This window comes from Lycium ferocissimum, chromosome 2, assembly GCF_029784015.1.
Source record: "Lycium ferocissimum isolate CSIRO_LF1 chromosome 2, AGI_CSIRO_Lferr_CH_V1, whole genome shotgun sequence".
Classification (NCBI taxonomy): Eukaryota; Viridiplantae; Streptophyta; class Magnoliopsida; order Solanales; family Solanaceae; genus Lycium; species Lycium ferocissimum.
Genome location: NC_081343.1, coordinates 4,047,783 through 4,056,080, shown reverse-complemented (window position 1 = coordinate 4,056,080; position 8,298 = coordinate 4,047,783).

The window sequence follows — 8,298 nt, the reverse complement described above, 5'->3', positions numbered from 1 at the left end:
TTTAGAAAATTTTTTTTTTTACGTGTGCGATAAAGGTCTGCGGGTTCGCTCGGCCTTAAATCGAGGTCGAGTGCCCATCACGTCCCTCGAAAATTGGGGCGTGACAAGCTCCTTCAATTCTTTCAATTCTGCAGGATCCATCCTATAAGGAGGAATAGATATGGGCTTGGTATCCGGTAGCACATCAATAGCAAAGTCAATCTCTCGCTCCGGAGGAAGGCACACGAAAGCTCATCCGGAATATATCTGGAAACTCATTCACTACGGGGACAGACTGAAGAGTCGGTGATTCGGCTTCTATATCTTGAACCCGGACTAAATGGTAAATACATCCTTTAGTAATCATCTTCCTTGCCTTGAGATGACAGAAATAAACCTACATCGCGGAGACGCTGTATTTCCCCTCCATTCCAAAGTTGGTTCTCACGAACAATGAAAGCAAACCATTTTTGTTCTACAATCAACATTTGCATAGCAAGAAGCCAACCAATCCATGCCCATGATAACATCAAAGTCCACCATTTTCAACTCATGTAAATCAGCCATAGTATGGTGATCACAAATCACAACTACACAATTTCTATATACTCGACTAGCTATCATCGGCTCACCAACGGGTGTACATACCTCAAAAGATTTGATCGACTTCGATTTTACCCCAAATCGACCAGCAATATAAGGAGTAACATATGACAATGTAGAGCCAGGATCAATCTGTTACATCCCGTACTTCGGAAGAACCACTTGTTAAATTTAAGCGTAAGTATGTCGAGCTATGGCTAAGTAAAATCACTTTGGAATATATGAATCGAAGCATTATTAGGTATATTTTATGAGTAAAGGATGTATATAAGGAATACCGGAAGATACTATAAGGAAATGAGTAGAAGAAATTGAGTAGTATGACTTTGGAGAAAAGATGGGCAAGGTTTCGTATGATGATTCTGGTCCAACTTGGGGAAGGAATATCTTTTAGAGTATTAGGAGTTTTGAGGTGAAACAAAAGCCTAAAATGAAGTTCGTCGAGTATAGTTTTCAATGCAATAAATCGCTCATCGATATGACATCGGGGTAAAGAATTATGGACGTTACAAGTTAGGGATGACAGGTGTAACCACGTGCTATAGTAACCGGCTATTACGGAATCGACTTGCTACTTAGCATCGCTTACAGCATACCCGACCTTGAGCTCCTATTTAAGACAAAAAATCTTGTCTTTGGCTTCATTTTCCCCACTCCTCTCCAACAAAAAGCTCCCAAGAGACCCAAGAAAGATTGAAGAATCATTTTTTTAGCGGATTAAAGTAACGGGACTACATCCGAGGCTCGGGAAGTGTAGAGAGTTTTGTAGTTCTTGTTTTATACATCAAATCTTGATGGATCAAAGGAGCCTATTGAAGATAAACAAGATTTCAAGTTCTTCCAACTTGATTGAGGTAAGGATAATCCTTATTATTGATATTACGAATTGTATCAAGGAGATTTAGTTGTTAAAGCTTCGTAAAGTTGATTGATTGGTTGAGAAATTGAGTAAACATCGTGTGGGATGTTTTATTGAGTATACTTTGATATTGATGCTGATGTTGTTGATGTTAGCGCTGTTGTTGTTGTTGTTGTTGTTGTTGTTGTTTTATTGGTATTGTGATTTCGGGCTAGGGATATAAACAGGGGAGATGCTGCCCAAATTTCGGCAAAGTTTAAGAGGGTTTAATTTGAAGTCTTAAGACAAGCATATGATAATGAGCCTAACAATGGTATGAATGATTTTAAATGTAGATTATGAGACTATGAATGATCTTATGTAGCTTGCAAGACGAGTAAAGTAAGTTGGAAAAGTCGAGAAGTAAGCTTCCCAGTATGTTAAGGTGGTCCCTTTCTTTCAAAGGCATGATTCCTATGGAATGAGTCCATGTGTTTCCATAACCTCCTTGATTTCAAAAGCTAGAAGTTTATGACTCTTAAAGCTTCTTATGATGTTAAAAATGAGAATGTTTTTATGAGGATTACGTTGAGGATGATTTTATGCTTAAAGGTCTCAAATATGATTTCAACGATGATGTAAAAATGTTAAGCTATTTCATGATTTTCTCGATTAACTTTATTATTGTTGATCTCACCTTATAAATTGTTCCTTCAAGGTGGGATAGAGCGATAGTTTTTATTTGAACTCCTATGCATAGTTTTTATTTGAACTCCTATGCATGCCTTGAGTATAATATATGTATATAGCTATTTTCTGACATTACAGAGTTCTATTATTTCATTTTGATTATGCACTGCACTCATTTTCATTCTTCTATATTTATAAGGCTCAGTTGACAGGGGGTGACGCTGTGACCTTTATTGTATATATATAAGGCACAGTTGACAGTGGGTGATGCTGTGACCTTTGTTATATATATATATATATATAAGGCACAGTTGATAGGGGTGACGCTATGGCCTTTGCTGTGATGCGTATATGTATGGTACGGGTTGACGGAGAGTGGGGGTGACGCCTGTAATACTTGTTGTGACGTGTGTATATGTATGGCATAGTTGACGGGGGTGTTGTGGCCTTTGTTGTGATATATATATGTATGGCACGATTGACGAGGGTGTGCGCGGGGCTTTGTTGTGATGTGTATATGTATGGCACAGTTTGTCACACCCCGACTTTACTAGGGTATGATGGACACCGACTCCCTTACCTGGGCGAGCGAACCCTCCGACTCTTATTCCACGCATAATTTTTATTTTTTTTTTTATTTTTTAAGACAAAGATACGTAATAAGGCTTACTAAAATATTCTTTGTTGTTTTCCGAGCAAGTAGAATTTGTAGTCGTATAAAACTCATATCACAATACAACTGACACATTGGCCTATGGAGCCACTTTGACGGAGATCGACTTCCGATACCCACGACTCGTCGCAAAGTCTCTAACTTCGAAGCGAACATCATAGCGTAGTATGCTTTGACTCGGCGACACTCCGCAGCAAATGGAGCTTGCCAACTTCGCTGAAACATCTTCTATCCAGGCTGCTATCCGTCCGGGGAGTACCGCGCGGCATGAAACGACCCCCGAAGAAAGAGGGTCGATCACAGGCATTGTACTGAGTATGTAAGGCATGAACAGTAACGACATAGTAAGAGCTGTAGAGCATATCATGTAAAGAGAGTATTCTGTACATATGGGACATATCATGTATAAAACTGTAACTTGTGCATAAGTAATAACTGTACGGAAACATAGACCGTATCATAGGATAAAGGAGTAACCTGTACATGTGTGTGCCATCGAGCGGATGCCATGCATGCTGTCGTCTTTGATAAACATTTCTTTTTCATGTATATATAGAAAATATATCATGTAACATGCTGTATTGCAAGCGGCGTCGGCAGCCGATCCATTTAACCATAAATATAGATGTATATAACTGCGTCCGGGCCTCCGCGTCCGGGGTAATAATCTGATAGATACGGCTACATGTACCGTGTGCAACCCAGCGTCTATAGCGCTCTGCCCTGCTCCCCATCTTCCCCATATACATATATATATATATATATATATATATACCATAGCATGCAAGGGAGCCCAAAGAAAAACTATAACGCTATCGGAGTGACGTAAGGTCGGTAGCCTCCGATTTTATTATGGAATAACCACGGGCACTTTATCTCACCTTGAAAGAACTAATAATAAGGCGAGACTATCAATGGAGGATAACTTCATGAGAAATCATAGGGAACAGATCATAAGGCATCATTTCGTTTACTTTAAAACCTTTGAAAATAGTCATTATTCGAAAATAGCTTAACAGTTCATATCGTCATATTCGTAGTAAGAACATATCCTTGGCATTCTCATCATAGACTTCTTCTCATATCTAACATCATCATTATCATCATATCATCATAGAACTATGGTCGTCGTTTTAGTCATTAAGACTTTCAATATTATAAAACTTGATTTTTGGAGAAAAATGAATATTTTAAAAAACACTTGTAAACTTTTAGGAAGGAAAATCATACCTTGGGGTCAAGGGTTTAGTTAAAACATCTATTGTTTGACAGTCGGGATGATAACCAAGAACTTTCATTGACCATAGTGCGGAAACAAGCCTAATAGAACAATAAGAGGGAATTCGGGAACAGTGGGCCCACCTCGGATCAAATGAGGTGGTGTACATGCTTTACGTATAATACATTTCGTGACATTACTTATGAGGGTTTTAAGGTAGTCGGGCGTTGTTCATGCAAGTTCTGGGTGTTTAGGGAGCTTTTTCAACATTTCACACAATTTCTAGTTCAATTCTCTTGAATGAATAGCAACTAATTTCAATCTCGGATTTCTAGGAAAGGAATTATCCCCGAGGCCCATGTCCAAACCTACTCGTCTAAGACATGCCAAGAAAGAAGGGTGAAACCTTACATACCTCTTCCGCTCCTTCCGGTACTCCAAATCCAAGTTGCAAATCCGCCCAAAATCTCAATTTGGTCATGTTTACCGAACATTGATTAGAAGCCTTTAAAGGTTGAATCTTAAAATAACACTTGGCTACCGGAATTTCGGCAGCATTTCCCCTGTAAATACGCCATCCCACCAAGTTCAACTTGGCCAATTTCAATCAACAACAATCCCGGGAATGCAACCCGGCCACATTATCATCAACAACACCAACAATTATTCACAATGACCCAACCAATTGTACAATGCTAGCCGAAATCTTCCAACTCCCATAAAAAAATTAACAACACATTTCTCTTATTCTAGATTCATAAGCTAGATCGCGACCATACATTAGAAACACTATTCATGCAATGTAGGAATTCAAACCAATATTGCATCAACTTCTTCAACATTCCGATACGATTACAACTTCATTTTAAGTCATTACACCTTCATTTTCTTCATGGAATCCACAACAACAACAACTAAACTATCAAATAAATCAATTCATCATAACTTGCCAACCATCCTCACTTTCGGCCACCATATAACTATAATACATATTTTTATAAATTTTCCCCTATTCCTATACATTACAACAACAACTATGATGTTAAATAAAATTAGTTCATCATCTTTACATACAACAACACATACCCCATGCACACGGCCAACACCCACAACTTCCATATTTTCATGAATTCCATTCATTTCCACATACTACAACATGTACCAAACATCCATAACACATAAAGGAAGATTGGTTCTTACCTTTTTCCACTTGCTTCTTCAACTCGGCTAGGTTATGGATTTGTGCCAACGAATGATTTTCTTGTTCCAATGACTCCTCCACGTTGTAGAGGACCCTCCAATCACTTGGAATGCAAGAAGAAAATAATTCTTCATTGACCTCCCTTCCATACCCTATGGTGGCCGAACCACCTCCTATCTCTTTTTTTTCTTTTTTTTTCTTTCTTTCTCTCTTTCTCCCTTGAAATTTCATGATTTTTGTGTGGAGAAATATGACTAATAAGTCATATATATAGTTTCCTCAAGCATGTGAGGGGCACATGCCTTCCTTCTTTATTGTTTATTATTATTTTTTTCTAGAGCTTTCATCCTTTTTCTTGAATTTTCTTGAATAAAAGATGATTTGCTTGTTTCATTCTAGCCACAACTTCTTTATATTTATATCTAAGTCCCTCATTAACAACAAGTATGGACACATGACCCTCCTTTCTTCTCTCTAGAATATTTCCTCCATTTTCTTGAAATTTTCTTAAATAAAGATGACCACTCGCCTTATCTCATAAGCTTTGTCCATATATTCTTATTATTATATATAATTAGCTCCCTTCACCATTTTCTAGAATTTTCTTAAATAAGCAAGTATGACCATTTGTCTTATTATTATTTAAACTTTGGTCCATTCAAGAATTTTTCTTGAACTTTTGTGAAATTACCATTTTGCCCCTTGACTCCACATTATTTCAATGGGCCATTTGCGAATTTTCTCTTTTTATCCTTAACCTTTCTCAACATTTCCATACTACCATTGCTCACCAATAATATTCCTAACAACTGCTTACATTAAAATTTTTTTTGAACATAGTCTTATCCTTAACTTCTCACAACGTCCGAATGCAATGAAGTAATGGCTATAACACTACTTGACGAAGGGTGACGTCGCGGCCTTTGTTGTGGTGTGTATATATATGCACGATTGACAGAGGTGACGCTCGTGGCCTTTGTTGTGATATTTCTATGGATATATGTGTTTCTTTGATATAGCCGTATCTTGATGCATTTTTTGCCCATTCATTGACATGTCTCAAATGTTTATGTGGTTTTATGTACATGTTGATTTCATGCCTCGCATACCCGCACACTATTTGTACGACCCGCTTTCTTCGGGGGTCAAGCGTTTCATGCCCACAGGTATAGACACTTAGTTTGGTGATCCTCCTGTTTAGGACTTCAGCTCAGTTGCTTGGAGGGTTCTAGTGTTCCGGAGCTCGAGTCGTTTTGGTACAAATCCTTTGACATAGGCTTTGTTACACTCTTAGAGTTCTGTAGACATATGTGGGTCGCGTATGAACGGTTTGATCATCTACGCGATGTAGTTAGTTTTGGATATTCCCATGCATAGTAGCCCTTATCGGCTTGCATATTTTGTTATGTTTGGTTAGCCGTGGCTTCTCAAGAGACAGGCCTTTTTGGATGTATGATATGATGAGTTTTTACGAGCGTGCTTTTACAAATTGCCATATTGTTTCCAGCTTCGGTCCGATCATATCGAGCGAGTTCGTATCTGTGGGTGTCCGGTTGGCACCGGTCATGGCCCATTGGTTTGGGTCGTGACAAAGTGGTATCAAACGTAAAATCGTCTAAAGATTGTCCCGTACCGTGTCCGCAGAAGTCCTTTTATGAGTATGAAGCCGGCCACACTTATAAATAGGGGAGGTTGGAGCATTTAGGAATCATTAACCTTTCCTTTTGTCTTAGATCCGTCCGAGTATTCGCCTGGGACACCGGAGGAGGAGATCTCTGTGTTGTACCATGCTCCTGTGGTGTAGAGCACTACGTCGAGACCCGAGCACCGCTGATAAGTGTTACGGATTACTCTAGCCCCATATTCGGTCGTCATGATAAACCAGGCGTTGCCTAATTATCCATATCTCTCGGACCCGGATGAGAGAGATGATGAAGGACAAATGAGTAGATGGTGGGTAGACAATGATGAAGAGCACACTTCACCTTATAGATCACCGGATCGTACTAGGACACCGATCGACTACGGGTGTATGAGACTTTATTCGAATTTCCTATATATGTGCATTTCAGAGATTATTACCTAATAGCTATGGTGAGCGAGAAATCAAAAGGGTAGACAACCAAGTATTTATAAGTAATGGCGACCAAGGTGTTTCGTCACCATGGGGAATTTTGAAATCTAGGATGAAATTAGTCATACATACGGTGAAAGTTGGATATTGAGGATTAAAAAGGCCAAGGTAGTAATTGTGTAGTCGGAAGAATAAGAGATCCTTTCTAATTCGGAGGGAGATGCGTTACGAGAATGTTTTGGAATCTGTTAAGACCTCAACTTGCTCGAGATTAGGTGATAAAGGTCATGCAGTAAGGTGGGTGCAATTATATCAAGACACTAACACACGGATTTTATCGCCGTCTTTGAGGTAAGAGAAATACTAGGATGGGTGAACCCCCGGAAGCGACTAAAAGTTCCATAAATTGCATATAAGAGACAAATGAGAGAAGTTAAGTATCTAAGGGAAAATGGAGTATGCGGAGTGGTTGGAAACTCTAAAAGATCATGAAGAATTAGGCGAACTAGATCGGCAAAGAGAAGGAAGGCACATCACAATTTTAGGATTAGGATAGGTTTGAAAAGTATTCGGATGTACTTGTGAGCAAGGCGTTAGAAAATATATGCGTATGCGTATGATATCTCATATGTGGTTGTACCAACGGGTATGTGTACCCAGCAACCGACGTTGCAGTTGTTACACCTCGAAAAAAATTTCGTTAACGTATAGTGGATACATTAACGAAGGGCACGAAGTATACGATGTTTCAATAAGTAAGAAATAACATTTGATGACCCTAATTGAGATTTCAAAGACATTCGAGGCAAGAGAAGAAAGGTTGCCAAGGAAGGCAAGGTATACGTTATGTATTGGAAAGGATTTATGAGTGACGAGTTAGTGATGACTTAATGATGTCTTGGAGAAGAGTTATAACGTCCCTTAGATTGCAAATGAGGTGTTAAACAAGTGTTAAGAAGGTTGCATAAGGATTGGAGATCAAACGAGTCGACGAGAGAGAGTTCAGAAAAGCTGGGCATTA